A 24,150-nucleotide genomic window follows, 5' to 3' on the forward strand; every position below is an offset into this window, starting at 1 on the left:
CTAAATAAATGGCGAGACATCCCATGTTCATGGATAAGAAGACTTACTATTATTGTGATGTCAATTTTACCCAAAGAAATCTACAGATACAATGCAATACCTACCAACATCCCCACAGCCTTTTTTACAGAAATGGAAAAGTCGAGCTTTAAATTCACATGGGGTCACAAGATGCCTGAACAGCCAAAATGTTGGAAGTCTGAAACTTCCCAATTTTGAAAATTACTACAAAGCCACCATAATCAAAACAATGTGACACCAGCATACAGATAGACACACATACCAATGGGATGGAACTGAAAGCTTAGAAGTAAAATCCATACATTCGCAGCCAACTAATTTTTTGACAGGGGTGGCAGGCACATGATTGGAGAACAGTCTCTTTTGGAAATCGTACTACAAAAATTGGATATTGGTATGCAAAAGAATGAAGTTAGACCACTAACTCATACCATCCATAAAAATTATCTCTAAATGGGTAAAGGACCTAAACGTAAGAGCTAAAACTATAAAATTCCTAGACAAACACATAAACTTCTTAGTGACTTCTTAGATATGACACAAAAAACATGAGCAACAGAAGAAAAAAAATAGATATAATGGACTTAAAATTTTAAAACTTTTGTACATCAAAAGATACTATCATGAAAAGATTGAAAAGACAACCTACAAAATGGGAAAAAATAACGGCAAACTATATATCTGATAAGGGCTTAATTCATGGATATATAAAAAATTCCTACAGTGCAACAACAAAAAGACAAAAAACAATTAAAAATGGGCAAAGGATGGGAAGTGAACTTGGCCCAGTGGTTACGGCGTCTGTCTACCACATGAGAGGTCTGCGGTTCAAACCCCGGGCCTCCTTGACCCGTGTGGAGCTGGCCCATGCGCAGTGCTGATGCGCGCAAGGAGTGCCCTGCCATGCAGGGGTGTCCCCCACATAGGGGAGCACCACGCACAAGGAGTGCACCCCATAAGGAGAGCCGCCCAGCGCGAAAGAAAGTGCAGCCTGCCCAGGGATGGCGCCACACACACGGAGAGCTGACACAACAAGGTGATGCAACAAAAAGAGACACAGATTCCCGTGCCGCTGACAACAACAGAAGCAGACAAAGAAGAACACGCAGCAAATAGACACAGAGAACAGACAACTGGGGGGTCAGGGGGAATGGGAGAGAAATAAATAAATAAACCTTTTTAAAAAACGGGCAAAGGACTTGAATAGACGTTTCTTAATAGAAGGTATACAAGCACCAATAAGCACATAGAGAGACACTCAACATCAGTGCTCATCAGGGAAATACAAATCAAAACCACAATGAGGTAGCACGTCACACTCACTGGAATGGCTATACTTTTTAAAAATCAGAAAATAATAAGCCTTGGTGAGGATGCAGCAAAATAAGTACTCTTATACATTGTTGGTGGCACTGCAGAATGTTGCAATCGCTGCAGAAATCAGTTTGGCAGTTCCTTAGTAAAGTAAAAATAGAATTATCCTATGACCCAGCCATCCCACTTCTTGGTATATATCTAAAAGAACTGAAAGCAGGGACTAGAACAGGAAATGGTACACCAATGTTTACAGAAGCATGATTCACCATCGCCAAAAGAAGGAGGCAGCTTGAATGTCTACCAAGAGATGAGTGGATAAATAAGATGTAGTATATCCATACAATGGATATATTATTCAGCCATAAAAAGGAATGAAGTTACAATCCATGCTGCAACATGGGCGAACCATGAAGACATCATGTAGAATGAAATAAGCCAGGCACAAAAAGATAAATATTGTATGCTCTCCCTTATAAGAAATACCTGAAGAAACAAACTTCATAGCAACAAATGTGGGTTTATCGGTAACCTGGGGCAGGAAGACAGAACTGCAGCTCAATGAGTAGCTTCTGTTTGAGGTGATGAGAGCAGAGGGGTGCTCGATGGTGGTGGTGAACAGTATTGCTAGTGTAATTAATACTACCGAATACCCTTGAATCTGGTTCAAATGGGGTATTTTGTGCTCTAGCTCAGTTACTACAATAAAAAGTCAAAAGAAAACCCAAAGCAAGCATTGCTCTTCATGAGTATGCTAGTTCCCTAGGGCTGTTCTAACAAATTACCACAAGCTGGGTGGCTTAAAGCAGAAATTCTTTCTCTCCCACCTCTAGAGCCAGATGTCTGAAATCAAGGTGCCCGCTGGGCCACTCCCTCTGAAGGCTCCAGGGGTCGAGCCTGCTCTGCCCCTTCCAGCCTCTGGAGGCTCCTGGCGTTTCTGGGCTCCTGGCTGGCTCGCCCAGTCTCTGCCTTGGCTCTTCTCTTGATCTCCACCTGTCCTTCCCCGTGTCTCTGTGCCTTCTCCTCTCCTGCCCACATAAGGATACTGGCCCTCAGATTTAGGGTCCACCCTAATCCAGAATGACCTCATCTCGAGATACTTAATTACAAAACCCATATGCCAAGTGAGGTCACATTCTGAGGTTCTGGGTGGACCTATCTTTTGGGGTACCCTAATTCCAGCCAGCAGGAGGAATCGTGACTGGAGGGGACACGAGGGCTCTGGGGAGCTGGGAGGTTCTGCTCCTTGCGGTGCTGGCAAGGCAGGAGCTCACCTCGTTAAAGAGCACATGAGCTGTGCACTCAGCAATTCATCCAGCTCTCCGTAGCGTTTGTTCTATTTCAACAAAAAGTTCAAAGGAAATAAAGGCTGAGGAGAGAATCTGTTGCTAGGAAACAAAAACCAAGGTTCTTGCTTTGGTTATTAGCCCTTAGAGCTCAGAGAATGAACAAGCACAGAAGGCCAATAAATACCAAGGGATGCCAGTACCAGAGACGCCTCAGGCCTGGTCAGCACTGGCCTCAGGTGACCCCACACCCACTAATTCCAAGTCATGTGCCGCAAGACGCAGCTCTGAAAGAGCCAGCCCTGAATGAGGTACTGTGCACATCTCGGACATGGAAGGGACAGCAGTCCAGGGAGGGCACTGTGTCCATCTCGGACACGGTGGGGACAGTGGTCCAGGGAGGGCACTGTGTCCATCTCGGACATGGCAGGAATGGCGGTCCAGGGAGGGGCAGGGTGTCCATCTCGGACATGGGGGGATGGTGGTCTGGGGAGGGGCACTGTGTCCATCTCGGACACAGCGGGGATGGCGGTCCAGGGAGGGGCAGGGTGTCCATCTCGGACATGGCGGGGACGGTGGTCCAGGGAGAGCACTGTGTCCATCTCGGACACGGCGGGGATGGCGGTCCAGGGAGAGCACTGTGTCCATCTCGGACACGGTGGGGATGGCAGTCCAGGGAGGGGCAGGGTGTCCATCTCAGACATGGTGGGGATGGCGGTCCAGGGAGGGGCAGGGTGTCCATCTCGGACATGGCGGGGATGGCGGTCCAGGGAGGGGCAGGGTGTCCATCTCGGACATGGCGGGGATGGCGGTCCAGGGAGGGGCAGGGTGTCCATCTCGGACATGGCGGGGATGGCGGTCCAGGGAGGGGCAGGATGTCCATCTCGGACATGGGGCGACGGCGGTCCAGGGAGCTCTCCATGCAGATAAGACTGAAGGCCTTCGATTCGCGCCCGGATCCTGAGCTGGGTAGACTCAGGCTGTGTCCCCCGGGGAGGGGGCGGGTGCACGCTTTGTCCTCACGGGCATCCCTAACGGGCACCGCGGGGGTGAACCCGGCGTGGGTGGGAGGCGGCTGAAAGCTGTAACCTGGTCTGGACACTGGCTTCTGCCACACCTGATGCAATGTCTCTTCAGCAAATCGCATTCTCCAGCCCTGCAGGCAGCGCTGCTGACCCGAAACATAGCCCAAGCCGTGGGTGTAATTTAAAATGTTCTAGTAGCCACAGGAAGAAGAATCTTGAGAAACAGGTGGATTTAATTTTAATATTTTCTCTACCTCGATATATCAAAAGCATATCAATGCGAGAGCAAATTTTTAATGAGACATTTTACTTCTCTTTTGCATACCAAATCCCGAACATCCAGGGTGGGCGTTGCGCCCACGCCACGGCGCAGCCTGCCCGGCCACGTTCCAGCTGCTCAGCAGCCACACGGGCAGCTCGGCCCTGGGGGAGGGCGCTTCCCGTCCCCCCCTTCCCAGCGGCTTCGGAAGCTTTCAGCCCTCGGCCGCACACCCAACACCAACAACCAGCTCTTCAGTCCTCTGGCCAGCGAGGCCGAGTCACCGAGGGCAGGAAAGGTTTCTGCGGGGGACTCCATGGAGGAGACGCTCACTGTTCCCACAGGGCTTGGCGGTGAGAGTGGCTGCGAGGTACGGAACTGCTGCAGCTGCCGAAGGCCGCGAGGGCCACCAAGGGAAGGAGTGAAGACAGGAGGAGAGCCGAGCTCAGCAGGGCAAGAGGAACCGGGCTCCGTGGGCATCAGCCAGGCCTCTGCATCAAGGCACAACCTGCTCTACCGCTGGATGTTTCAGTCCCAAAAACTAAAAAACATGCTTTTCACTAGCAAAATCTGGGTTGCATTAATGTGACTTGCAATTAAAATGGTCATAGATAATAAGTCTCATTATTCTAATAATCTCTGCTTTTTTCCCTTCTAAATTATTTAAAAGTTTCAACAGCAAAAAACAGCCTGACATGGCTCAACAGCCAGGAGGGCGGAGGCACGGAATGTGCCATTTCCCAGAGCCACGTGAGGGGTGCCAGCCAACACCCCCAAAGCAGACGAGGAGGAAGTCCCCGTGGAGGACCCCGTGGCAGCAGGACAAACGCACATGGCTGGCTGCCACGTGCGCGGTCCACCAAGATGGCAGCTGAGGCACTCCTCGGCGCGGCTCCCCCAGGATCTTTGAACAACCAGCAAAATCCGGCAGAGATTATCTGCCCCAAACCCCAGAAACAGCTAAAAGGTTACAGTAAATGGGCACGAGGCAAATCAAGAAAACACAGCCATAAAAGCCACAGGAGGCGGAAAGGCTTGGGGCAGGTGGCAGAGCGGGGGACCCCCACCAAAACGACGACTGAACCGCAGGAGCTGTCTGAATCAATGTTTTCAACTCTGGTGTCTACTGGAACACGGCACAGAATCCAGGGAAAAGCTAGAGCAAGAGGCTGGAAAACTGTAAATATTCGTTGAACTTCACAGCTACGAGCCCCCACACCTCATCTCCCAACGGCGGAGAAAAAGGAACCTTGTACATTGCTTTAGGAAGGCAGGACGGTGCAGCCGTGGTGGAAAACTATTGGGCGGCTCCTCAGAGAGCTCAACATGGAATTACCGTGTGACCCGGTGACACCCTCACAGGTATACACCCGAAGAACGCAGAGCAGGAAGCGGACAGGCATTTGCACACGTGCACACAGAGGCACAACGACGACGGGTAAGAGCGGAAGGAGCCAAGGGCCCATCAGGAGGAGCGGAGAAGCGCAGTGGGCGTCGGCACACCAGGAAGCAGCGTTCAGCCCCAAAAGGAAGCGAAGCGCTGGTACGTGACCCTTGAAGACGGCGGCGTGAGTGAAATAAGCTGATGGAAAAGCGCAGGCATTGCCCGGTCTCTCTCCGTGCGTGGCTTCCCTCACGGAAGGACCTGGCACGGCGCGGGCTCAGACGCAGCGAGCAGAGTGGCGGCGACCAGGCTGGGGGAAGGCCCTGGGAGCCACTGCTAAATGAGCACCCGTGCTGCTCCGGATGGTGAAGACAGTCTGGAAACAGTGGCGAAAGTTGCTCAGCACAGTCAAAGGACTTAATGTCTAAGAACTGTCCACTTAAAATGTTAAAATGACTTTTAGTTGTATCTTTCCACAATTAAAAACAAACTTAAAAAAAAAACGTAGTTAAAGCTTGTGGCGCCCTTGCTGCCCCCTCCGCCTCACCCCCCGAGCGCCGCGGCGCCAGCCTGTGCTCCCATCGCGGGCCCTGGCCTGGTGCTCAGGTGCAGAGGGACCCCCTGAGCGCACGGGGCACATGGGTGTCGGCGCCACACTCCTGGGGCCGCCTGGGCGGGGAGCCAGGACACCCGCCTCGCCGCCCTCTGGAGCCGGCCGCCGTGGCAGCAGAGCGGCCCAAGTGGGGCAGGAAACAACTGAGGCCAAGCTGCCTGGGCCGAGCGGGCGCCTGCAGGTCAGGCAGGAAGGCGTTTCTGGGGGCAGAGGGGGCGTTTTGATCCCTGCACAGGGAACGGCAGCCTTGCGCCCCCCCCCCCCCCCCCCCCCCCGGGACAGCTCCTAGAGAAGAGGCAGGAGCCAGCACAGCTGGAGGCCGTTCAGAGCTGCGGGAGTTCCGCGGCGCCCTGCTGAGGGCGTGGGTGGTTCCCTAGAAGGCCAAGAACAGGCCTACCTTGTGCCCAGCAAGGCCCCCCAGGTGCGACCCGAAGGACTGAGGCAGGGGCTGGGGCAGGCGCCGGCGCACGGACGCTCCAGCACCCGCCGGACAACACGAGGGCTACCCACACGGCAGGGACGCTCCAGCACCCGCCGGACAACACGAGGGCTACCCACATGGCACGGACGCTCCAGCACCTGCTGGAAACACGAGGGCTACCCACACGGCACGGACGCTCCAACACCCGCCGGACAACACGAGGGCTACCCACACGGCACGGACGCTCCAGCACCCGCCGGACAACATGAGGGCTGCCCAGAGGAGCTTCGTTCAGCCACAGAAAGATGCCCAGTGCCCACGGCATGGACGGACCCGGCGACCTCGTGGTCAGCGAAACGAGCCAGGCACCGAAGGACAGGAGGAGCATCACCTCCCTGCGCAGCAAACTCAGAGTCGGAATCTAGAGAAGAGGAGCCGGGGCGGGCGGGCGGAGGCGGTGGAGTTTTTACACCAAAAACTGGAAAAGTCTTGATGACGGACGGTGGTAGCAGGACACGACGCTGTGAATGTGGTGAACGCTACAGAAGTGTGTATTTGGGAGTGGTTAAAAGGGGAAAGTTTATGTTCCGTATGTATTATTAGAACTACATTTTTACACCATAGGAACATACAAGGGAGTGAACCCTAATGAAAACTACGGACTACAGCTATTACTATAATTTATAACAATGTTTCATCAGTTACGACAACGATACCCCATTAATGCAGTGTTACTAACAGGGAAAAGTGTCGGGTGGGAAGGGGGTATTTGGGAACTCTGTATTGTCTGCATGATTTTTCTGTAAACCTACAACTTCTCTAAAAACATGAAAATCAACTTAAAAATTAATTAGAACTAAAATAAAAGAAGCTCAGAGCCCACCGAGGCACGGAGGACCCCGAGTCCCCAGGAGAACTGCCAGGGCGTAAGCGCCAGGCACAGCAGAGGCACGGCCAGCCGGACCCCAGGCTCCGCAGCGGGACGGACGATGCGTGCCCAGGAGCTCCCTCCTCACCGCCCTCCACGCCCCCACGACGGGGGGCAGAACCCCCTGCTCGGCGGTGCCCCGGGCCGTTCCGAGGGAGGCGTGCAGGGGAGGGCGGCCTCTGGCGCAGCACGCGGGCCCCGAGGCCGGCTTCCTGGGGGTCCCGGGATAATGAGGCGCGAGGGCGTGGCCCCTGCCACCTGTCTGAATTAAATCCCCAGCCCCAGCAGACACGAGGACGACCGGGAGGACGACCGGGAGGCCGACAGGGGCGCGGCGGCTGCGCCCCCACAGCACCTGCTCTAAGGAAGCTGCTGAAGGGAACATGGGAATGTGTGCAAGACCGGCTTCCCACGCCCACTGCGCGCCCCGAGAGCGGGGCCGGACCCTGAAAGAGGCACCTGCCCCCAACTCTGGAATCACGGGGCAGCCCTGGGGACCAGCGCTCCTCCGACCTGGTTAAGGAAGGGACCCACGTTCTGTCCCCTCCTGCGACCACGACGTCTAAAAAGTGGCCACAGAGCAAGACTGTTTCTTCATGAGCGTGTGGGGACTTCCCCGGGATAAAAAAGCGATTTCAGATAACATCCTCAGTTTCATTCCACAAAGGTGCAGCCCGGGGCCAATGACCAGCATCGACTCTCCGTGACTGCTTCCCACAGAAGCGTGTCTGTCTGTCCATCTGCACATCCGGGCGCGGCCTGCATGACGGCTCTTCCATCAGCGCCTGCAGCCTGGCCAAAGGGAACCCACCGGCCACTCCACGGGCCGCGCCGCGCCCCGAACGGCCCTGGATCCAGGCCCAGCCGCCGGGGGCCGAGACTCGCTGGGGTCACCACCACCAACGAGGCCGTGCCGAGGTCAGAGGCCGGGATCAAACAATCCTCCGCTGTTTCCTCCAAAGGCCATCACCAGAATGGGAAGGCGCGGCATATTCATCAAAGCAGCTAAACTTTCCTGAAAACACAACTTCCCTTCCTCTAGCTAGCTTGGCAGTTCTTAAAACCCCAGGATTCCACTGAATTCTAAGCCACCTGGCAACGGGGAAGGAGCACAGGTACGAGGTGTTCCTTCGCTGGCTTCCAAACAGACCGTCAATTATTCTGCTCTCTGAAACCTCAAGCTCTTACCCTGAGAATCCCGGCCTTCCCAAGGTTTGGTCTTCCAGAGAGTCCTGTAAATCAAAACAGGCACTGATTTGAGGGAAAACAAAGCAAATCTCAAAAGGCTTCCCCACACTAGCTTTCTGGAGGCACCAAAAAAACAAATCAACTTGTTTTCCTTCAACGTCGCACAAATACCCCGAATCTGGTAACGGTAACTATGGAGCGCTGTCCAGCGCAGAGCTAGCCTGGGAAACCAGCCAGGCTGGTTTACAGCCAGGCTCTTTCAGAGGCGGGCCAGCCCACCGCCCTCCTGGGGCCTGCACTGCGCACACCAGCCGTGCTGGGCCTGCACTACTGCTCACGCTCAGGTCAGGACGCCGGCGCTGCTCCGCTAGCCAGCCTCAGCGCGCACCGTCCCGCAGCAAGGCTGGGCGCCGCCGCCTGTGCCCGCTTCGTGTCACCTTCTGTTGGTTTGCCGTTTGGGGGCAGGCAGGGCTGGCTGAAAGCCCCAGGCAGCACAGAGCACTCCCAGCAAACCCTACGAATCCACATTTATTAGCCACAAGCGAACTTCTCAGACCTGTAGCTTAACCTCCCATAAATAACATCAGGGAAACGGACGGCACAAGGATGGCGAGGCCTGCCAGTAAGAGGAGGGCGGACTCGGCGCGCCGATCGGTGCCTGCCAGTAAGAGGAGGGCGGACTCGGCACACGCCCGGCGCGCCGATCGGTGCCTGCCGGCCGGAGATGCACCACGAGGCTCACACCACCTGTGCAGACACCCCGGCTCACCTGCAAGTCTGCAACTTCCCTGTGAGCGAGAGCAGGTCACTGCCCAGCTCCAGGGTGCCCGGGAGGCCCCTCGAGGACAAGGGCTGCTCAAATTCTACGACCTCACTGTGAGCTACGATTTCAAGGGCTGAAAAAAGTTAATATGGGAGCATAACTTGCCCCGATGGAAAATAAAAGACTGACGCTTTTTAACATACTACCAAATATGCCACTCTGCATTAAAATAATTTTTAAGATTTTGACAAGTAATTTTAAATGAGAGTGAATTCAATTACAGCCCTAATTAGTGAACTTCTAATAATTCAAGCTCAAGCTTTCCGGACAACCCACTTCACCGGAGTTCTGCAAATCCCAAGGCAGGCAGCACACCACGGTCAGCATTTAAACACCTTCCCAGTAAACACGGCGTGAGAAAGCCATGCTCACCGCAACTACTCACATTTCGTGGGAATTCCGAGTCGGTGCAAAACGGAAAGAAGGGATCAGAAAGAGATTATCACTATTCACAGATGGAAAGATTGTCTACATATACAATTTATAAATATATTTATACCAACTGTCAAATCTAATAACAGACTGGTAAGATTTCAGGGTTAAAAAAACAAAATTTGTATATTACCTATATTTCAGTAATAATCAATTTAAAGCATAATCTCTAAAATTGGCAATAAACAACATCAAATATTTAGAATAAATCTCAAACATGTGAAGACCTTAGTAGATAAAACTATAAAACTACACAAAAGATGTACTTGATGCATAAATGTCTATGGATGGAAATTATTAATACTTAGGTAATGCCAGTTCTCTTCAAATTTATAAATTAGATGCGAGTCCATCAAAATCCCAAGAGTTTCTCATAAAATTTGGCATACCAATTAAAAAGTTCAAATGGAAGAGAAAAGATGTAAGAACAGAATTTTTAAAACTTAAGGAACTTACAAGGAAACTGCCCTGGGAGAAATTTAAACTTATTACAAACGATAATAATTACAGCCCTGCGGTACCAGTGTTGGAATTCAGAAAAAGACCAAAAGATCAAAATGTAATTCCCAGAACAGATCCATATATTTGTAATAACTTAATATAACAAAAGCAGCTTCACAAATTAATAGGAATGAGTGAACTAGTTAATAAATGATCCTGGGACAACTGATGATCTTTTTATTTAATTTTTAAGCTCTCTACCTCATACCACACAGAAAAGTAAAGTCTACATAGATTATAAATGAGAATGTAGTTTTTTAAAACTATTTAGAAGAAATGATGAGAATTTCTTTTATAATATCAGGGTATGGAAAGATTCCTTAACTGAGAAAAAGCATTAAGAATTTTATGTGTTTAAACACAAAGACTTTACATTTTCAAGTACAGAGAAACTTAAAGCTCCTCCCAGGACCCTGTGGCTCTCTAAGGCGGTGACAGCCCAGAACCAGCAGACGCTATCCACAAGGCACTCCCAGCAAATAACCCTGTTCTACCAAGGCCCTGAGTCCATAAGAAAGACGCAAACAAACCCACAGAAAAAAACAGAAAAGGGACACAAACTTAATGAAGGGCCCATGACCAAAAAAAAGGAAAAGACACTCAAGCTCGTTAGATTGCGGAAACACCGATTAAAACCGTGGGGCGGGGGGCGGCTGGGACGCTGAGCACAGCCGCTCGCGCCCTCCGTCCTGTGCCCCCGATCCGGGGGGCTGGCTCCCACTGCGCACACGGCCCCAGGGCGCTGCCCACCTTGCCAACCTGTGCGCTGCCTGCCCCTGCGCGCCCACCCTCCCGTCAGACCTGCCCCCGGGTGGGGGTGCTGGAGCAATTCACGCTCGTGGGCCCCACTCGAGGGTCCGTAGGCTGGCCCAGACCCGCTGGGCGTGGGCGCCTAACAGCCGCGCGGGCCTGGTGGGCTCTGCTCCCGCTCCCTGGACGCGCGGCGCTGCGGGTCGAGCCGCATGAGGCCTGTCCTGCGCGTGGCTGGCCCGGGCCAGGTCCTGGGAGCCACCCCCAAACCTCGGGAACCGCCCTGGCGGCCAGGAGCGCCTGCCGGGGAGGGTGGGGCCAGCCGGGCCTGCGCAGCGCCCAGGACGGCCACGCAGGCACCCCGAGCCTCGGAGCCACACCCAGGACGGCCACGTGGGCACCCCGGGCCTTGGAGCCACGCCCAGGACAGCCACGCGGGCATGCCGGGGCTCAGAGCCGCGCCCAGGACGGCCACGCGGGCACACCGGGGCCTCGGAGCCGCGCCCAGGACGGCCACACGGGCACCCCGGGCCTCGGAGCCGCGCCCAGGACGGCGACACGGGCACGCCAGGGCCTCGGAGCCGCGCCCAGGACGGCCACGCGGGCATGCCGGGCCTCAGAGCCGCACCCATGACGGCCACGCGGGCACGCCGGGGCTCGGAGCCGCACCCCAGCAGCCCACCGCAGGCACGGGGGCTGCAGAGTGCAGTCGAGCCCAAGGCAGTGCGCAACGAGACCCCATGGGAGCCCCAGGCACCTGGTGCTCCGGGAGCTTCCAGGATCCAGAAAGTCCACCAGCACCGGGCGAAGCACGCCCTGCCGCCATGTGGGGCCCTGGAGCTGCCTTCGGACCCTCAGGCCCTAGCCTGCGTCTTCTGTTGCCCCTTCTCGTTTGTGGCCTTTCACTAGTAAAAAGTACAGTCAGTTCGTCCTTTCAGAAAGTTCTGTGAGTCCTTCTGGCGAATGGTCAAACCCAAGGCATGGCGGGGACCCCCACATTCATAACCAGGTGGGCAGCAGCGAGGTGGCTGGGGCCCCCAACCTTGCATCTGGCGCCTCCGGGGGTCAGACGGAACTGGCCGAGGGGCCGGGGTCCGGAAGTGCTGACTGAGCTTTCGGAAACACTTGAAAGTCCCACCAGCAGAAGGACAAGGAAGCACCGGAGATTAGCCCCCAGCAAGAAAGGGAAAACCGTCCTGCAATCCTGTCGTTCACACAGCAGCAAAACTGGATGGGAGATTTCTAATTTTATGACCATCTTAAATATGCTAGAAGCAACTTTTCTGACCATTAGTAATGAAGACAAAAATTTTAAGGAGTAACATCCGTGAAAATATAGAAGGAATGTGAAACGCTACTGCTCCATAAGAGCAAGGAAGAACTGACAAAAACCATCAGTATCGACTGTTTAGATGCTCTGAACACTAAACAAAGGCTTCCAGCCACACGGAAAGCTGTTATTCAAGAAAAATGGCCAAGTCTGTGTAAGAAAAGCAAGCTTTGCGGCGTTTTCCTTGCCCGCAACGCCCTCCTGCTCCCCTGCTTGGGGCTTGGGGAAGAGCCGCCCACGTCCTGGTGCCTCGGGGAGGGCCAGGGACCCCACTCACAAGGACGTGCCCTTCGCTGCTCTGACCTGCCTCACGGCTTCCTGGAAACCCGGCCCTAAAGACTTCTCTCTATTTCACCAAAGAACTCACCTCACGCCAACACTGCCACCTGTGTAGGGGAATTTGTCAGAAACCTTCCAGGTGTGTGTTTTGTTATCTGCTGCCTGACAGTTTGGGCAAACAACAGACTAACAGAAAGCTTGGAGAAAGGCTGGGAAATGAGATGCCCAAGGGACTTTGAAACATACCAAAATATTCTGGGGGACCTCGAAGTCCAATCACAGGCACAGAACTGTGGCCCACGGAGGCCCGAGGTTCTCATCTTTGGCTGACCTTGAGGCTCTGTGCAAGTGAGAAGTGAAGGTTAAGGCAGAATTGTAAGTGGCCTAAGAACGGAAAGCAGTCCAACTCCCAGGGAGCCTCTCAGCACCACACACTGGTTTTCTGGCTCTGGGCATTTAAGGAAATCTCTTGGGGCATTTATGAAAAACTCACACTAACATCACACTCAATGACGAAAGACTGAAAGCACCCCTGAGGACAAGACAAGGAGTCTACTCCTGCAACCTCTCTTCAACATGGCACTGGAGTCTAGCCAGGACAATTAGGCAAGAAAGAGAAACAAAATGTATCCAGTTTGGAAAAGAAGTAAAATTATGTCCCTTTGCAGATGGCATGGTCTTATACAGAGAAAACTCAAAAGAACACATAGACATAATTAAAGCTAGTAAAAAAAATCAGCAAGGTTTCAGGATAACAAAATTAATACACTAAAGTCAATTATATTTCAATGCACTGAAATGAACAATGTGAAAATGAAATAATAATTCCAAAAGAATAAAATACTTAGGAATAAATTTAACCAAATAAGTATACGCCGCATATACTGAAAGCTACAAAACATTGAAGAAATAAAAGACAATCTAAATAAGTGGAAAGACATCTGTTGTCCATGGACTGGACGACTATATTAAGATGCCAGTACTCTCCAAACTGATCTACAAATTCAATGCAACCCCTATCAACTGCTTCTTGCCAAAGTTGACAACCTGATTCCAAAATTCACATGAAAATGCTAGGACCAAAAATAGCCAAAACAGGGAAGCAGACTTGGCCCAATGGATAGGGCATCGGCTGACCACACGGGAGGTCCGCAGTTCAAACCCCGGGCCTCCTTGACCCGTGTGGAGCCGGCCCACGTGCAGTGCTGATGCGCGCAAGGAGTGCCATGCCACACAGGGGTGTCCCCCGCGTAGGGGAGCCCCATGTGTAAGGAGTGCGCCCTGTAAAGAGAGCTGCCCCTCGCAAAAGAAAGTACAGCCTGCCCAAGAATGGTGCCGCACACACGGAAAGCTGACACACGACAAGATGACGCAACAAAAAGAAACACAGATTCCTGGTCCTGCTGATAAGGGTAGAAGCGGTCACAGAAGAACACACAGTGAATGGACACAGAGAGCAGACAACTGGGGTGGTGGGGGGAAGGGGAGAGAAATAAATCAATCTTTAAAAAAAATTTAAAAAGAGCCAAAACAATTTTGGCAAATTAGAACAAAGTTGGAGGACTCAAACTTCCCAGATTTGAAACTTAACACAACACTAGAGTTATCAAGACAGCGTGACGGTGGCATAAGGACAGCCAAATAGATCAATGGAAGACAATCAAGAGTCCAGAAATAAGCCCTCCTATCTATGGTCAGCTGAGTCTCGACAAAGGTGCCAAGACATTCAAATGGGGAAAGAAAGGTCTTTTCAACTAATGGTGCTCAGACTACTGGAAATCCATATGCAAAAGAAGGAAGTTGGATCCCCACCTCACACCATATACAACATTAACTCCAAAGGGAGCAAATGCCTAAATGCAAATGCTAAAGCTGTAACACTCAGAAGAAAACATAGAAGTAAATCCACATGACATCGCATTAAACAACAGTTTCTTGGATGACACCAAAAGCACATGTCACCAAAGAAAAAAATGCATAAATTGGACCTCATAAAAGTTTAAAACTTTTGTGCATCAAAAAAACACTATTAAAAATGAAAGACAATTTACAAAATGGGAAAATATATATATACCTGATAGGTGTCTAGTATAAAGAATATATAAAAAGCTCTTACCACTCAAAAATAAAAAGACAAATCACCCAATTAAAAATAGGCATGGTATTTAAGTAGACAATTCTCCAAAAAGAGAATTACAAATGGTACATGAAGAGATGCTCGATATCACTGACTGTTCGGGAAATGCAAATCAAAAGCACAATGAGCTATTACTTCATACCCACTAGGATGCTATAAACAAAAAATTAGAAAATAAGCGTTGGCAAGGTTGTGGAGAGACTGGAAAGCTCAAACAATTTTAGTGGGAATTTAAAATAGTGTGACCACCTGAAAAACAGTCTGGCCGTTCCTCAAAAATTCAATCATAGAATTCTTCTCCTAAGAATATACCCCCCAAGAATTAAAAACAAAGGAACTGAAAACATAAAATTTCAAACACAGGTGGTCATAGCAACATTATCTGTAACAGCCCCAAGTGGAAACAATCCGAATGTCCCACAACTGATGAATGACGACGCTCAGTGTGGTGCACGCTGCCTTCTCCTAGAAGGAGTACCGCTCCGTGCCACACCACGGCTGACCGTGAGGACGCTGTGCTCAGTGAGAGCCCGACACGAAAGGCCTCACCTCCTGTGGTTCTCTTCAGGTGGAATGACCAGATCGGCAGATCCACAGGCACAGAAGAAAGATCAGAGGTTTCCAAGGGCTGTTGGGAGGAGAAGCATCCCGGTCACTGCTAGCAGACACAGGGTTAATTCTTGGGGTAATGAACTATTCTGGAATCAGACGGCGGTGATGGCTGTCCAGTAGCGCAATACCATACTACACTAAGAGCCACTGAGCAGCACACTTTAAAATGGTTAATTGTATATTACATAAATAGTATCTCCCTCATAAAAAATAAAAATAAGAAACACTTAAATCAGCCATGCTGGGGAAAAAGCTAAATATCTTTCAACAATCTAGAGAAAATGAATTTACGAAATCATTGTCATATGAATGTGCAATTAAAGAATATAGAGCCAAAATAATGTAAAAAAGAAAGTAATACAGAGGTATAACATGCCTCTATAATTTTTTAAATGTTATTTTTCTGTATTATGTAGTATCTTTGAATACATTTTTAGTCATTTTTAAAATTTATAATCTATTCATTTATTTTTTCATTATAAATAAATACTCACTTTCATACCTGTTTGTGTTTATAATTTTGTATTATTTTTCCTAACATAACTGTCTAGGTTGGGCCCCACAAAACCTGGCTCCAGTACTAGAGACACCATTTCACAGTCATCAGAGTAGCTAACATTAAAAGTCTGACAATATCAAGCACTGGAGAGGAAGTAGGAAAACAGTATTTCTTACTGCCTCCTACAAGGAACAAAAATTCACCTAACCAAATCTGAAGAAAAATTTAGTAATTTTAGTGACGTTAAGGGGCCCATATCACATGATCCAGGAAGTCTACGTGCAGGTGCAGGCTCTACCAACCTATGCATAGCGGTCACAAAAGAGGATCTTCCCTGCAACCACGAACACTAGGGAAAAGGTGCATGGCCATCACCCACACGAAGCTACAGCTTCAGCAGGAGATCCATGAATTTGCACGTAACAACCTGGAAGGATGTAGAAAACAAGATAGAGGGACCTGGTGGCTGAGGCTTTTGTGGACCCCAGGAAAGATGGTGTCCTCAGAGCTCACCATCCCTGTGGGTGTGGCCGGTTGTGGGCGGGGCCTTGGATGAGGTCACTCCAGCAGGGCGTGGCCCAGGGTGGGTCTTGATCCTCCTCCTGGAGCCTTTATAAACAGGGTGAGTACGGAGAGAGAGAAAGACACAGGAGCTCAGAGACATACCACGAGAGCAAAAGTGCTGACATCAAAGGAACCCACAAGAGAGAAAGCTAGAGGCAGCCAGAAGCTGAAGGCAGAGGAGCCCCAGGGCCCAGAGGAGAAAGCAGATCCCATGTGACTTCCCAGGTGACAGAGGAACCAGGATGGCCACAGTGTCTTCCAGGAGAGAGTGCCGCCTAACCACGCCTTGGTTTGAATGCTCCAACCCATTTCTAGTGTATTACTTTTGAAAGCTTTTAGAACACTGAAACAAGGGCTAAGCGCAGGTTTCAGAACCACACACACACAGTGTGATACCACGTGTGTGATCTTTGAAACACACACTAAGTACTACAGATTGACCCTGGAGACTCAGAAGTGAAATGAAAGAGGGGTGTCCTCTTTGCTGATGAAGGGGACCACCAGGCTGGGGAGGGTCCTCGAGAGACTGTGGCTGATCTCTGATGCTTTAGCTCTTTAACAATATTGTAAGAACAGAAATAAATAGTGCAGAGTTGGCATCTATTAATTCTGCACAGCAGGTACATATTTATTCTTAGGAGTACTCTCTGACCTTTTCTGTTGAAGGCTGGATTAAGAACACTTACCTAAAGGAAGAATGTTTGAACATTAAAAAAAAAAAAATCGCCAATGAACAAGGTAAAAATTGTCATGAGTAATTCAGGAAATGCTAAGTAAAATAATAACGCGTTTGCATTTTTATCTATTGAATTGGAAGGTTTAGGGCAGACCTCTTCCTCTCCCAAGTTACCAAAGGTGCAGGGGCAGCTGCACTGTGGCACTGGCCTTTAAAAAAGTCTTGAAAACATCTATCCTTTGGCAAAGCAGTTCTTTTCTTGCCATTTATTTTAAGACGTAGCTCACAGAGCGGCATGAGGATTTTGCCATTTTAACAAGAGAAAACAACAAAACCAAAATGCCCAACGACTGTTTGGTAACTCTGGAACGTGTTAGATGGTCTACAAATAGAAACTAGAAGAGGGTGCTGTAGTTGAATATTGAGGTACTCAGAACTCATGGGGAGTGAGGGCCATTTCGTTACCAGAACTCCAAAGCATCGCCCAGTCCCCGGCCTGGAGCCCCAGAGACCTCTTCTGATGGGTCATAAGAACTGGCCTTGGAATAAGGCGCCAGTGCTGCTATCCACTCAGAGAGAGCCTTTCACGCCATCCCCAACCAGCCTGCAAGGTAAAGCACGACCATCCCCGCTCGGTGCAAGGGGGCAGGGCGCGGCCACGCTCCACGGTGGCCCACGGTGGGCCCACGCCCCATCCCATCCCCGCAGCCCCGCCGGCTTCTGGCCCTCCAACACCTCGGACCTGGATACGTACTTGGAGAATGTGAGTGTAAATGTGACCACACACGCCTCACCCCATCAAGTGGAAGACAGCAACAACCCACAACCACAAGACGAGCTGTTGTTTCACGAGTCACACCAAAAAAATGGGCTGCTGACGAAGCGGTGGCCCCGCATCTATCGTCGAGCCATCCCACCTTCAGGCCTGTTAACTGAAAATACGCCCACCCTGCAATCCAAGACGGTGGAACGACTGCTGTGGGTCTAGCCGTGTCCCCGCAAAAGATGTGCTGCCGTCCTGACCCCGTTGAGTCTGCGGGGCTGCTGAAGAGCAGGACACTGAAGTGGCTTTTACGGGGGCTTTTATTAGCCCACGGCTTACCGTTCTGAGGCCATGAAAACCTCCAAGTCAAGGCCTCATCAGGCGATACTTTCTTCCCGAAGACCAGCTGCCCACAGCCCTGGGCTCCTGGCCCACGGCAAGGCTGGGGCGGCACCGACTGGCTCCCCTTCGCCTCTGGGTTCCGTCGCTTTCGGCTGCTGGCCTCTGTGGTTCTCTCTCTCTGAATTTCATTCGTATAAAGGACTCCAGGAGGATTAGAGCCACCCTGGCCCACGCCTCCCTGAGGTGACCTCATCAAGAGGCCCCGCCCACGGCAGGCTCCCACCCCCAGGAGGAAGTCGCTCTAAGAACAGGGCTTTCCGGGGTCCCTCCAGCTTCAAACCACCACACCCCGGCACCTGCGGACAGGACAGCGCCACGCAGGTGCACTCAGCCAGAGGGGGCGCTCTGAACTAGGGTGGGCTCCAGTCCAGCCTGGCTAGGGCCTTTTTTTAATTTCTCTCCCCTTCTCCCCCCATTGTCTGCTCTCTGTCCATTCGCTGTGTGTTCTCTTGTATTCTTGTCAGCGGCACAGGAATCTGTATCTCTTTTTGTTGCATCATCTTGCTGCGTCAGCTCTCCGTGTGGGCGGCACCATTCCTGGGCAGGCTGCACTTTCTTTTGCGCGGGGCGGCTCTCCTTACGGGGCGCACTCCTTGCGCATGGGGCTCCCCTACACAGGAGACACCCCTGTGTGGCAGGGCACTCCTTGTGCACATCAGCGCTGCGCATGGGCCAGCTCACCACACAGATCAGGAGGCCCTGGGTTTGAACCCTGGACCTCCCATGTGGTAGGCGGACACTCTATCCGTTGGGCCAAATCTGCTTCCCCTGGTGTCCTTTTAAGAAGAGAAGTGACCGAGGGAGAAGGAAGGGAGCTTGGAGTGACGCCCCACAGGCCTTGGGAGGCCACGGCTGCAGCCAGCACCGGAATCCCACAGCGCCGGGAGGGTCTCTCTGCGCCTTCAGAGGGGCAGGCACTGCTGGCACCTTGGCTTTGGGCCTCTGGGCCCCTGAGCTGTGAGACAGTAAGCATCTGTTGTTTTAGCCTGTGAGGCCAGTGCCCGCATCCCTAGAAAATCAATACATGTACTAAAATATTAACAGTGATCCCTTCAGAGCTACGACATTACGGTAACTAAGTGAGGCAGCTAGCCTTAACGTGAAAATGATGAAGCTAAGCTTTGGGCCTCCCAAATGCCTGGGAAATTCCCAGACCCCTGGTAGAGGTCCTAGCTTGCTTGTATTTATAGCTTAATATTTTCCACAAAAAGAGCCCCCCAAACTGCTTATGCTTCAGGCCCCATAAAACCAGGATCTGTCTTGGAATTAGTAACTACGGAATACCTAAACAAGGATACCCTGACTACTTTAATCAAGAGAGAGAGAAATGGAAACACTTTTGACTTAGGCAAGGACACAAGTAAACTCAGATAACCAGACCCACAGCCCCCGTCCCCCCGCCCCCCCACCCCCCCATATATCCGCAGGCCCCCGATTAACTCTCCGTGCTTTGAAGCACAGCCAAGCCCTGCCCTGCCGAAGCCCTGCACACAAATGCTGAGCTGCAGGTTTTATAAACGCTGCAGGAAACAGCCACCCAAGGATTCTTTGCTGGGGATTTCTTGAGTTCTGTAAAGAGCCCCTCTTTCCATCTGCTATGAGATTTTCTTCTTAAATCCCTCTTTACACACTTCCTTTTGTGTAATGTCTCAGCCTTAAGTACTGAGCCTGAAAGAAAAGCTATTTCCGCTCATCGCCCTGTTCTATACATGCTCTCCCTGACCTTTCAAAATTTCAGAGGGAGCCACTGGCTTTGGGGTCCCCAGCACTGAGGGGCCACACACAGAGCTAGCCAGACTCGCCCAGGCCCAAGGTCCCGAAAAGCCACAGCCACTTCCCTTTGCCAAAATGAACCGCTAGGTTGAACATCAAAACATAAAGCTGCTAAAAGTTGAAGTGCTCAATTTGAAAAGGGATTTTTTAAAACCCTAAGGCTCCAGAGAAACTAGTTTGAAAATCACTGACCTGAATTACCATCAAACAAGAAGTAAAAGAATGTGGGATTCCTCCCTTGGCTAAAGCCCCGCCCCCAGGATCCCTTTTTCATACTTTTTAAAAAATTATCTTTTTTTTAAAAGATACATAAATCACACAAAACGTTACAATAAAAAATATGAGGTTCCCATTTCCTGACTCCCACACATCCCCACTCCTCCCACATCAACAACCTCTTTCATCACTGTGGCACATTCATTGCATTTGGTGAATACATTCTGGAACACTGCTGCACCACATGGGTTATAGTTTATACTGTAGTTTATACTCTCCCCCAGTCCATTCAGTGGGTTATGGCAGGATACATAATGTCTTGCATCTGTCCCTGTATATCATTCAGGACAACTCCAAGTTCCAAAAATGCCCCCACATCACATCTCTTTCCCTCTCCCTGCCCTCAGCAATTCCCATGGCCACTGTCTCCACATCAATACATAACTAGAGTCACAATAATTCTATAGTAGAATACCAGTAAGTCCACTCTAATCCATATTTTATTCCTCCATCCTGAGGACCCTGAGATGGCAATGTTCACTCTGCCTCTAAATCAAGAGGGGGCTTAGATCCCACATGGCTGATAGATGGAATTCTCCTGCTTGCAGCTGTAGACTCTCTCATTCCCTGGTGTGGTAATTGTCCATCCTCACCTCCCTTAGCTGCCCTGGTAAGTCCAACAAACCGGAGAGTAGGTGTTATAGCTCTGCTGAGGCTCAGGGCCCAGATGGCACATGGACAGTCCAGAGATTCAAGTCTCCTGAGCATATACCAACCCCAGCACCAACCACAGGTTCAGTAAAAGTGACAGAAGAGGCATGTGTAGAGAGGTCACATCTGAGTCCAATGCCATCAAGCTCATGAGCACAAATTCCAAAGTAGGGCTCACTGGCATGGCACCGAACTCCAGAGCCATCTGCCATGACCATAGGACCTGGGTGTCTGTAATCCTCAGGATCACCACTACCTGGGGTTGTATCTACTTTGGCTATCTCTCAGATCCTGCTGAGATGTGCATAAGGACGATCCCTCTGATGACTTCCCACTCATTTTGAAGTCTCTTAGCCACATAAACTCATTTACCTTTACCATTTCCTCCTTTCATTCAACATCTTTTTCTAGTTGCATCGCCAGCTTGTGCTCAGCAGTAATCCCTCGGCGCCAGGGAGGCTCATCCCCAGGAGTCATGTCCCACACTGGGGGGAAGGTAATGCGTTTACATGCTGAGTTTGGCTTAGAGAGAGGTCATATTTGAGGAATATGGAGGCTCTCAGGAGGTAACTCTTAGGCACCCTGCAGCTCTAGGCCTAGTTGAAATTTCAGGCACACAGGCTCATAAGCATAGTCATCAGTATCAAGGGCCCATCATTGGACCATCCTTCTTCTCTTGTCTTTGCCTTTGTACTTGGGGGATTGTTGCTGCTCTGTTGGGGAGTGCGACAGAGTTTCCTGGAATGGGAACTCAGCACTCCCCCAGCCCCCACCTAATTCCACAGGAGAGGGGAGCACAGTGTTGACATGGACAGCCAGGGAAACTGCGTGGCATGCACGTAGAGCAAGCTCTCATCTTACAAGGCTTTCAAAGCACTCATTTAGCCCATTGTCCATGGTGACGGTGCCCTGTTCAGAAGCACACACAGCACTTTCTAGACCCTGCTGATGGCTCTCACCCTCAAGGAGTCTGTCGTACCTGAGAGCGAACCTGGCACCTCTCCCTGGGAGTGCTGAGCACCATGCCCTGTGAACTGGGGCACATTCGGACACTGAGTAAATGTGTATGAGGGGCCTAATTAACCTGGCATTGAACAAACAGTCCACAGCATCACTGTGCTGGGAGATCTCCGAAGTACACAAACCAAGCACATAAGACAATGAGAGTACTATGGGGCTGCGAGTGATGGCAGAAGCCTAAGCTTAGACAGTCAGGGTTGCCCCCGTGGAGGAGCTGGCAGCTGAGGAAAAGGTGATGGTGGTAAAGGGGCATGAGTGCTGGGAGGACGTCTGGGAGAAGATGGAGTGAGAAGGGCCAGTGCAAAGGCCCTGGGGTGGCGAGTGTGCCTCAAGTTAGGTCATGACCTAGGGAGGCCTGAGTGCTAGACAAGACAAGGCAGAGTGAGACCCGTGGGCAGAGCGGGAGGCCACAGGCATATGAAACAGGACCTTTACACACAAAGGGAAAAGAGTACGACCCGAGCAGAGAGCAGAGGTTAGGGAGGGCACAAACTGGAGCAGACGAGCAGTGAGGGGCTGCGGCAGCCATGCAGAAGAGGCGACAGAGGCGCCAAGGAAACGTGGCGGCTCCATGGAGCCATGGCAGCTCCAAGGGGTGATGGTGGCTCCAAGGAAACATGGCGGCTCCCATCCCAGGCAGAGGGAAGAGAAAGTAAGTGGCCGCCTTCTGACGCACTTTTAAGGTAGTTCTAATGGGCTGATGAATTGCTGTGGGGTGAGAACACGGGAGTACGGTGTCTGGAAATGGCCTTGGTGCTGGCCAGGTCAGGGTGCCCTCGGGTGGTGCTGAGCCAGGCCAGGCTGGGATCACCGCTCTGGACAGGCCGAGTCTGCCACGCCCTGGGTGCCAGCTTGTGCCTGGTCTTCCTGCCATCCCCCCCTCCCAGGCTTTTTCCACAGGCTCCACGCTGTTCCCACGGGCTCCACGCTGTTCCCATGGGCTTCATGCTGTTCCCACGCGCTCCACGCTGTTTCCACGGGCTCCACGCTGTTCCTACAGGCGCCACGCTGTTCCCATGGGCTTCACGCTGTTCCCACGGGCTCCACGCTGTTCCCACGGGCTCCACGCTGTTCCCACGCGCTCCACGCTGTTTCCACGGGCTCCACGCTGTTCCCACGGGCTTCATGCTGTTCCCACAGGCTCCACACTGTTTCTTTCCTCCACCAGCCTCCGTGGCTCTGACCACAGTCTCCACGTCAGCCTGTTTCCAGTCACTGTTCTATCAGGAGGTGGGCACTTCCAGACCAGCTCTGCAGGCGTCCTTGGTGAGGTCAAAGTGACCCTTTCCTGGGGAGGCTGTTCCACAAAGCACAGGGTGTTGGGGGCCAGCACGTGGTAAGAGTAAGGACAGAGAAGGAAGAGGAAATGCAGGCTGGCCCAGGGCTCAGACACGCTCACGGGCCGGCCCATGCCCCCCCGCGGAGAAGGGACAGCACGAGGCACTCACCCCCTGCACCGCGCCCCAGGCTCCCCCCGTCCTTTGAAAGAACGACCCCCGAGGACGAGGTCAGCACGAAGACCCCCGGGGATGCTCCAGGGCCCGGCAGGCGCACACCACCCTGCTACAGGGACCTCGGGAGCCCACGATGGGGGACGGGCTCTCTGAGGACCGCACCCCGGCCGCTCGAGGCTTCAGGGGATCCCCTGGGAGGCCTGCACCATGCCGGACACTCGGGGGGCCGAGGGACCCCAAACTTGCCCTTCATTCCAGATGCTGCAGGGGGACCCCGATCCTGCCCTCCGCTGCCCCAGACCTGACTTCTGGAGCAGCTGAGAGACCCCGTTTACAAACTCCACACTACAGAGCACAGGCTGGGCTGCAAGTCGCACCCTCAGAACCCCGGGGAGATCCACCAGGAAGCCACCAGCTGCAGCACTTCCCCCACAGCAGGTCCCTCTAGCCGTGCACGGTGACGACTGCAGCCGAGGAGGCCAGTGCTCCTGGGAGCAGTGTTCCTCCCGGGCCCCGTGTGTGCCAGCCCCAAGGGCAGGGGGCGGGGAAGGGAGGGGGCCACGGAGCCCAGCCCCGGGACACCACAGGGCCAGGCAGCAGGGCGAGGCGGGGGTCCACGCAGGGAGAGCGCGGCCCCCCACCAGCTCATGAAACAGCTAAAAGGATGCGCCGAGAACTGGCTTTAGGTGACACAGCAAGCATTTTAACTTCAAAAAAACAACTGAAAGGAGAAGATGAAGGATCAGAAGGGCTGTATCCGCCAGCCACA

General features: G+C 52.0%; 1 protein-coding gene across 2 annotated transcripts in view; it reads right to left on the bottom strand.

Annotated features, from left to right (window-relative positions):
- Positions 1-24,150, bottom strand: part of ENTREP2 (endosomal transmembrane epsin interactor 2) — a 395,143-nt gene that overhangs the window by 325,457 nt on the left and 45,536 nt on the right. Inside the window, exon 1 of one of the 2 annotated variants that reach the window (XM_071214403.1) lies at positions 8,440-8,579. The exons of the other annotated variant lie outside the window; for it this stretch is intronic. The gene's annotated coding sequence lies outside the window, so the exon portion shown is untranslated. Of the gene's footprint in view, positions 1-8,439; positions 8,580-24,150 lie in introns of those variants that run through there. 2 annotated transcript variants of the gene reach the window in all.

Source organism: Dasypus novemcinctus, chromosome 3 (genome assembly GCF_030445035.2).
Source record: "Dasypus novemcinctus isolate mDasNov1 chromosome 3, mDasNov1.1.hap2, whole genome shotgun sequence".
In the NCBI taxonomy this organism is placed as follows: Eukaryota; Metazoa; Chordata; class Mammalia; order Cingulata; family Dasypodidae; genus Dasypus; species Dasypus novemcinctus.